This window comes from Rhincodon typus, chromosome 37 (assembly GCF_021869965.1).
Source record: "Rhincodon typus isolate 14 chromosome 37, sRhiTyp1.1, whole genome shotgun sequence".
NCBI lineage: Eukaryota > Metazoa > Chordata > Chondrichthyes > Orectolobiformes > Rhincodontidae > Rhincodon > Rhincodon typus.
In genome coordinates, this window is record NC_063368.1 from 12,587,593 (window position 1) to 12,596,256 (window position 8,664).

The 8,664-nt window shown below is 43.2% G+C and overlaps 1 long non-coding RNA gene across 2 annotated transcripts in view; it reads right to left on the minus strand.

Moving 5' to 3' along the window:
• Positions 1 to 3,605: 3,605 nt before the first annotated feature.
• The window catches only part of LOC125487160, an 18,388-nt gene continuing 13,329 nt past the window's right edge, over positions 3,606 to 8,664 (minus strand). For both annotated transcript variants that reach the window (XR_007265682.1, XR_007265681.1), the window contains exon 3: positions 3,606 to 4,938. This is a non-coding gene — a long non-coding RNA (uncharacterized LOC125487160). The remainder of the gene's footprint in view (positions 4,939 to 8,664) is intronic.

Below are 8,664 nucleotides of genomic sequence, written 5' to 3' on the forward strand. Positions count from 1 at the left end.
GTATAGGGGATTTAAATGGAAACAGATTGAAGAATTCTGAGGTACGGAGGGAGCTGGGGTGTCCAGGTACATGGATCACAATAAGTTGGTCTGCGGGTAGAGCAAGCGGTTAGGAAGGTGAATGGCATGTTGGTGTTTATTACAAGGAGGGTGGATAGTGTAAAAGTTGGGATGTTTTACTGCAGTTGTACAGCCTTTTGGTAAGAACACATCCAGAGTCCTGTGTAGTTTCGGTCTCCTCATTTGAAAAAGGATACAATTGTGATGGAAGCAGTTCAGGGAAGTTTGCCGTGACTCACTCTGGGATGAAGGGATAATCCTGTAAGGAATGTTTGGACAGACTGGACCTGTGTCCATTGGAGTTTAGAAGAACAAGAGGTGGTCGTATTGAAACCAATAAGTTCCTGAGGGGACTTAGTGTGGACACTTAGAAGATGTTTCCCCTCATGGCAGAGACTTAGTTTAAAAACAAGGAGTTCCTCTTTTGATATGGAGATATGGAGAAATTTCTGTCAGAGGATTGTTAGTCTGTGGACTACAACATTTGGATAGTTACATGAATGGGGAAGGCTTGGAGGGATATAGGGCAAACACAGGGAAATGGGGCTAATTTAGTTTTCTGAACATGGTCAGCATGGATGCGTTGGACTGAAGGGTCTGTTTCCATGCTACATGACTTATGACATGGAGGCTGGGTCATCGAATATATTTGAGGCTGGGTTAGCCAGATTTTTGACAAAGAGTCAAGGGTTATGGTGAGGGTCAGATTAGAGAGTTAAGGCATAAATCAGATCAGCTATGAGCTTATTGAATGGTAGACCAGGCTCAAAGGGATGAATGGCCTCCTCCTGCTCCTAAACCCTATAATTCTCACTATTGCAGGTGAAATTTTAAATTCCAATTAATTAATAGGTTGTGAAACTATCAACAATTGTCATAAAAGTCCATCTGATTCACTAATGTCCTTCAGGGAAGGAAATCTGCCATCCTCACCTGGTCTGGCTGACACATGACTCCAGACCTACAGGCCCTCTGAGAGCATCCATGTCAGTTTAAGGGCAATTAGGGATGGGCAATAAATGCCAGTCTTGATGGCAACGCTCACATTCCATAAAGATTTTTTTCTTAAAAATCTCCCCGTCTAATTGATTTGCTCCTGTCTAGTCAGATACCAAGAGGTTTAATGGCTCAGGAGTTTCAACTTGTCATCTAACCAAAACTACCCTCTGTTCCTAATTCACATATCCATTGTTCCTCCGAAGATGACAACACTTCAAAATTACTTGATGACTGCGAAATGCTGGGGAACATCCTGGGGTTGTGGAAGATGCTATATGAATGTAAGTTCCTTTCCAATTCTATTTATTTTGAAAATTGGCAACTTTCAATAATGGGTATTTCATCCAAGATCACCAGGAGTGGCAAAGTTGGAAGTCTACCCCTCAGAACCTTAACCCCGAGGAGAATCAATGTCAATAGGAGAGGAGGTGGTTGGCTGGGAGTGGAGATGGGAGAGATGTGATGTAGGGGCATGAGTTGATTTGCTGAGTGCAGGTAATTACAGGGTGGGTAGGAGCTGTCTATAACTTTTAAAAAAGACATCTGAGATGATAAAGGTAATGCACAATTGGATGCTGCAGGGAGACAATACGGTGCTTAATGCAAGGTCATGAGTCTGTGCTGAAAAGTTGCAAAATTTACTGGTACCAGACTTCAGATCTAGAGAGTGACCAGTTATGTCATCAACCCCCCCCACAACAAATACAAATCTAGATCCAAACCAGTCATTTCGTACATTTTCAGCACAAACTCATGATATCACACTAAGCCCCACATTGTCACTCTGCCATTAAATCTCTTTTTGGTTTCATACTGGTCCATACAGGTTTTTTTTTACCTTTGGGTACTTGCGGAAGGTTATAATTCAGCCTGAAGTTCTAGATCCAATCTTGAGGGGGCGATGACACAGTTGCTAGCTGTTTGTCACATTCTCAGGGCTCAGTGTTGCTGAATTAAGGCCCACAGGAGGGGAACTTTCTTTTGGCCCTTTGTTAAAAAGAGGAAGACTTATTCTCATTCTGGAGCTCACTGGAATTGGTGTCTCAAAGGATTGCAGAAGCTTCTTGTATGCTCTGTCAGTATCTTTACCCCAGAACTGGTCCTGGCCCATGGTGCTGCCTCCCCTATCTACCCCAACCCCCACCATTCCCATCCCTGTTTGCTCCTTGCCTGCTCTCCCCCAGGCCTTCCTCTCCACCACACCCCCTATCAAACCCCACCCCTTCCCCCTCAACCACTTCCTCTTTAAGAACCCCCTGCCAGTCCCACATGGTGTGAATCAATATGTTCACCCTCCAGCAACCACATGCAAACGCCGCTCACGCCATTTCAACATTTTTTATTATACCCCTTAGCCCTAACAACTCTTTGTGTAGGTTGGGAGTTGTGAGGGAGGAAGGGGTTGTACAGAAAGCTCCAGTTTTCCTGAACATTGACACATTACCCTGAGTGAGTTCTTTTTATTTGTGAGCATTTATTGCCCTGTCCCTAGTTGCCCCTTGAGAAGGTGGTGTTGAGCTGCCTTCTTGAAATGTTGTAGTCCATGTGCTGTAGGTTGACGCACATTGCTATTAAAGAGGCAATTCCAGAATTTTGACCCAGTGACAGTGAAAGAACAGTGATATATTTCTGAGTCTAGGTGCTGAGTGGTTTGGAGGGGAACATGGAGGGTGATGTTTCCACATATCTGCTGCTTTTCTCCTTTGAGATTGTAGAGATTGCATGTTTGGAATGTGCCATTGAAGGAAACCAAATGAGTTGCTGCAGTGCATCTTGTGGATGGGACACAACACTGCCACTGTGAAGTTTTGAAGCTGGCGGATGCCCTGCTGGCCACACTGTTGCTTGTGGGATCTTGCTGTGCACAGAATTGGCGACAACCCTTCTTCCATTACAACAGTGGCTTGCCTTTGGAAGTGATTGATTGGCAGTAAAGCATATTGGTAAACCCTGAGTGTTGTGTAAGTTAATGATTCTGAAGGGGTTAATGTTCACGTTACATTGGCTCCACCATTCCCCTGAGCTCTCACACAGTCTGTGGATGGAGACAAGGAATTTGACTCGAGCTTTTGGAGGGAGCAGATGTATCTGTACCAGGTGCCAGTCATTATACTGACCAAATGTAATTGTACTTACTGCTATCATACAATAAACCTTCTTGTTATCTCAGAACCCATCTTTCTTTATCCTGTACCACTAATCTCTAGGTGGACCCCAGACAAAGCAAAGACAAATGATTGGTGGCAGTGAACGACCTTAAACAACCCTCACCCAGTACCACAGACTGATTGAGGTGGTAAATGCTACAAGGTACCAGGAGCGGTCACCTGGGAAGATACCATGCTGAGGATGTGAAAGGTGATTGATAAATGCAAACATCTTCACACCAGAAGTCAGTGGAAGATTCAGGCATTCCCATAGAAGATGAATCGCGAGGCTTTCACTGAGTCCAGCTCACTCCCTCTTTGCCTCGTTCCCTCCACTTCGAGACTGATTCATTCTCCCAGAAGTTTATGTGATATGAGAAAAGTCTCTCTCACAATTCCTTTCAAATATAAATCTTTATTCAGGTTCAGACGATGGCCCCGAAAAGGCACAACATAAAAAAGGTCATTCAACCCAAATAGTCCCTACTGGCATTTTTTTTCGCTCCGCGTGAGTTTCCTCCAGGGAAAGAGACGATGAGTTTTTTTTATTCCCAGCTTTCGTCAATTAATCCTTTCCCAGATTCCCAGAGGCTCTTCCTCATCCATCCCTTGTCCCAGCGTTCCCAGTTATCACACTGGTACAAGGGTTGGGAGAGAGAGAACCAGGGTCGGGTTCGTGACCTTTGTTCCGCTGAGTGGTGCCAGGATTTTTTCAGCCGTTTTTCCCATCGGAATGGGAATGGAAGGGTAGGGGAAAGGTTGGGTCGGGGGTGAATGTAGGGTTGGAGATTTGCCATTACTGATGGAGTCGTGGAGTAAAAACAGCCCCAAAGCCATTTGAAGTTTAGCAACAGGCAGGGGCCCTGCTCTGACACAGCATTTACACAGTGAGCACCAAGTCAGGGAGGGCTGCCCTTGAGTGGACTCGAGCAGACCAGGTCACAGTGAGAGAATGGTTTATTCACCAGGAGCTCACATTAAACATGTTAATCTTTAGATTCGGTATCTGTGACTAAGAGCTGGACCAAACAGGGGCTATGTCAACAAATATCCTTCACCGTCCACAAACCTATTTATGTTGTAGATTTTCAACTTCATCCTATTGGGGACCCCTGTTAATACTGACACATTCCCCGGGACCCCGTAAATGCTGATACACTCCCTAGGGGACCCCTGTAAATACTAACACTCCCTGGGACCCCCTGGAAGTACTGACACACTCCCCAAACCCCCTTGTAAACACTGACACAATCTCCCGGGGACCTGGCTTTAATATTCACACACTACCCCAGGGTCCCTTGTCACTGCTGACAAACTCCATGGGAAACTCCATGTCTATATTCAAATATTCCTCAGTATCCCCGTCAATACTGATATTCAGGAAAATTAAGGAACTCGCCCGGTTTGCGGAAACATTTGCTCTCTGCACAATGCAGGAACTGTGCAACTTTCATTGATCTGCTCTGCCATCTGGCGGTATATACACAGCATTACAGAATTACTGTAACGGCCAAAACATTACGCCGCAGGTTTATTCATCTTTGCTCGTCTGAGGACCTCGTGTGGCGGTGAGCAGCAAAGCAAGGTCGTGATTCCCAGGTTGATCTTAGCAAATTAAACACGAAAGTAAGGATCTGCGTATTTTAACAACAGCTTTCTTCTTCCACCCCAAGGGATCCTTTTCCTCTTCTGGGTCAATTACCTGATCTGGTAATTTCAGTTACTCCGATTTCTGAAATAAAGACATTTGGATAAGGGTGAATGTTAAAGACCTCGTATCTTTTATCAGAAAATGAAAGGGTGATTTTCCATGGACTATGATATGTAACTATCAGCCAACAGACAGGAAACAAACCAACCAGTCAGTCACCTCTCATTTTTCTGGGATCTTTCTATGCACATAATACAGTAGCCTGCAAAGCGAAAGGCACTAAACTTAAAGTTAATCACAGTAATTGTGAAGTCGTGTAACAAACATTTCCTGAAAGTCTTGCTGCAAATGTCCTGCTAATTAGTTTAGCTCAAAAAAACGCAGAGGATCAGATGTAAAAGAGAGTCTAGAGACAGGGAATGCCCTCTATTAAACCTGCACACCACGTAGATTTAGTAGAGGGCTTTCACTATCCCATTGAATGATGGGATGGCTGTACCTCCATAGCTAGTGCCTGCTTTCTGTTAAACTCCAGTGAGAAGTAGCAAGTAAAATGCTTGTAAATTCAATATAACTTAATTAAAAAGATTTATTTTCAAAACAAAAATGAGGATAAGAAAGAGAAACAGATAGAGAAGACCAGGAAAATGAAAAAGACACATTCGACTGGTGACCACTGACACTTGTTAGTTTCTCCCCCATGTTTTGGTCTTGATCATTTCCTCAGGTATGCAGGGTACCTCTTAAAATATTACAAAGGAATTTATCGAAAGTTGCCAACAGCTGTTGCCAGACGCTGATTCTTCACAAACCTTTGTCCACATATTGAATGTTATTTTCTTTTAAACTTCCACTTCTTTCCCATAGTTTCTTGTCTAACAATTTATCATCTCTCCTTTCAAATCACTAAGTACTGTCTATTTCCATTCCCTCCCATTTGGTCACATTGTTGCTATCTGTGGTCAGTTCTTTGACATCTTTGACTTGTTCCTCCTTAGATCCAGAAAGCTAGACCTACAGAGTATGAATACAAAAATAATGAAAAAAGACTAGTGAAATAGTTACATTTTAATAACTATAGAAATGTAGAATCATGTGGTATTGAAGGTTGTCATTTGGCCCATCATGTCTGCACGGACTCTCTGCGAGGGATATGCATTAGTCTCAATTACCTCTGATATCTGCAATGATTTCCCCTTCAAGCATTTCTTCAATTCCTTTTTGAGAGTTCTTTCTGAATAGACTTCCCTTGTCTTTATCTCAACAAGGAAAACAAAGGAGTGGGAGTTACTTTATTCTTATTCTTTCATAGGATTAGAGCATCATAGGCTGGGCCAGCATTTATGCCCCATTTCTAATTAACCATGAACGAACTGGCTTGTTTTGCCAATTCAGAGAGCAGTCAATAGACAACCACATGGCTGTGGATCTGGAGTCACATGCTAGCCAGACTAGGTAAGGATGGCAGATTTCCTTTCATAACAGTCATTAGTGAGCCAGCTGGATTTTTAAAATCACAATTGATAGTTGTCTCACCAGTACTGAGGCTAGCTCTCAATTCTAAATTTTTTAATTAATTTAATTTAAATCCACCAACTGCCATATTGGGATAGAACCCAAGTCCCTAGAGCATTAGCCTGGGCCTCTGGTTTAATAGCTCAGGGAGATTACACAATGCCCTCATTCCCTAAATTTTATGTAAGGCTCTAATCAAACCCCATCTTGAGTATCTGTGTTCAGGTCTGGGTAACTTACAGGTTTGTGGAAAGGGTACAGTTGCAGATTCATTAGAATTGTACCAGTGCTGAAAGGGTTAAGTCAGGATGAGTCAGTTGGATAAGAGAGACTTGAGTACAGATGATAAGATGATCAAATTGTAGTGTGTAAGGTGAGTAAAGGATTTGTCAGGGTTGAGAGATTGAGAGAGAGAGAAGCTGGAGCAAGGCAGATTCAGGTGCAATGTCAGGAGGTACTTCTTCACTTCACACCAAATAGAGGTGGAAATCTGAAAATCTCTCCCCTCACGAAACTGATGAGGCTGAAGGTCAAATGAAAATTTGAAACCTGAAGTTCTTAGACTTGTTTGATGAGTGTTTAAAAAGATAGGAAGCAAATGAAGGTGCAAGGAGTAAGATTTCGTCTAATTAAAGGGTGTAACAGGCTCAGGAGCTGAGAATCTACCTATGCTTTGGCACATCTGTATTCTTGCACAATCCTCACTCATGGGGCTGACACTAATGATCTTTGGGTAGGAAACTACCATCCTTACCTGGTCTGATCTACATATGACTCCATAGCCACAGCAATGCCTTAATACCTCGACCTATCAATATCAGACCTGAAAGCTCCAACTGTAGCCACAGCACATATACTCTTCTAGCAAAGACATTTAGTTTCACAACTCAACTCCTGGTTCTAGATTTATCACATTGCCTTTAGATAAAGAGAAAGGAGAACCTAAGAACTTATGAATTAGGCCTCATCAAGACTGCCCTAACATTCAGAGGGACAGGCGAGATGATAGCACTGTGACAACGTCACTGGACTAGCAATCCAGCAGCTGAGGTCATTGTTCTAAGGATATGAGTTCAAATCCCACCACAGTAGCTGGAATTTGAAGCTAGTCTTGGTGGTGGGACCCATGAAACTATCATCAAAAAGCCACCTGATTCATTAATGTCTTCCAGGAAAGGAAACCTGCCACTCTTACCTGGTTTTGTCTACATGTGACTTCAGACCCACAGCAATGTGGCTGACTCCTAACTACCTTCTCAAATGGTCAAGCATGACACTCAGTTAGGAGCAATTATGGATAGGCAACAAATGCCATTAATCTCTCTAATATCTATAAATCCAATGATTACTGTCTTGAACTTATTCAGTGGCTGAGCCTCCACAGTCCTCTGGCTGGAGAATTCCAAAGACCTACTACCTTTGGAGTATTCCTTCTCATCTCAGTCCTAAATCACCTCCCCCTTATTTGGAGACTCTATCCCCTTAATCTAGACTCCCCATTCAGCCATGGAAAACATCCTCCCTGCATCTACCCCGTCAAGCTCTGTAAGAACATTGTTTCAAAGAGGTCACCTTTCATTTGTCTTAACCCTAGATGACACAGGCCCAGTCTCCTCAATCTCTCAAAGGAGGTGGTGATAGAGAGAGAGAGAGAGAGCTGATGGAAGGTAGAGGTGACAGGAGATTTCGTGAACAATTGAACCAACCAATTTCTATATTCTGACTAGGACTGACGCAAATATTAGAATATTCCTGGGGAAATGGGGAAAAGATTCAGATTAGGAATCTGGCAATTTTGGGACTGCTCAGGATTATTCCAACATCCAATCAGCACCACAGGTAGGAGCAATGTCCTGAACCCTCTGTGGAATGCAGCAACCCTGTAAAAAGATAATTTAAACAAACTGAGAGATGTTCTTAAAAATGTGAAGATCCCAGCTCCACTATTAAGCCACTGGATGAAGACAGTGCCCAATTCTCTCTCCATGGAAGTTGCTCGATCTGCGGAGGGTTTTCTATATGACCTTTTAGTAAGGGTTCTGACTGACCACTAGGTTATTATTAGTATCTAAAAATCCTGTTTGATTTTAACATTGCCAACCCTCCCAGAATGCCCTGAAGTCTCCAGGACACTCCCAACAATATTCAGGCAGAAAAATAAGCATGTGATGAAAACAAAGAGTTGCAGAGATAGTAGGAACTGCCGATGCTGGAGGATCTGAGATAACACGGTGTAGATCTGGATGAACACAGCAGGCCAAGCAGCATCAGAGGAGCAGGAAAGCTGATGTT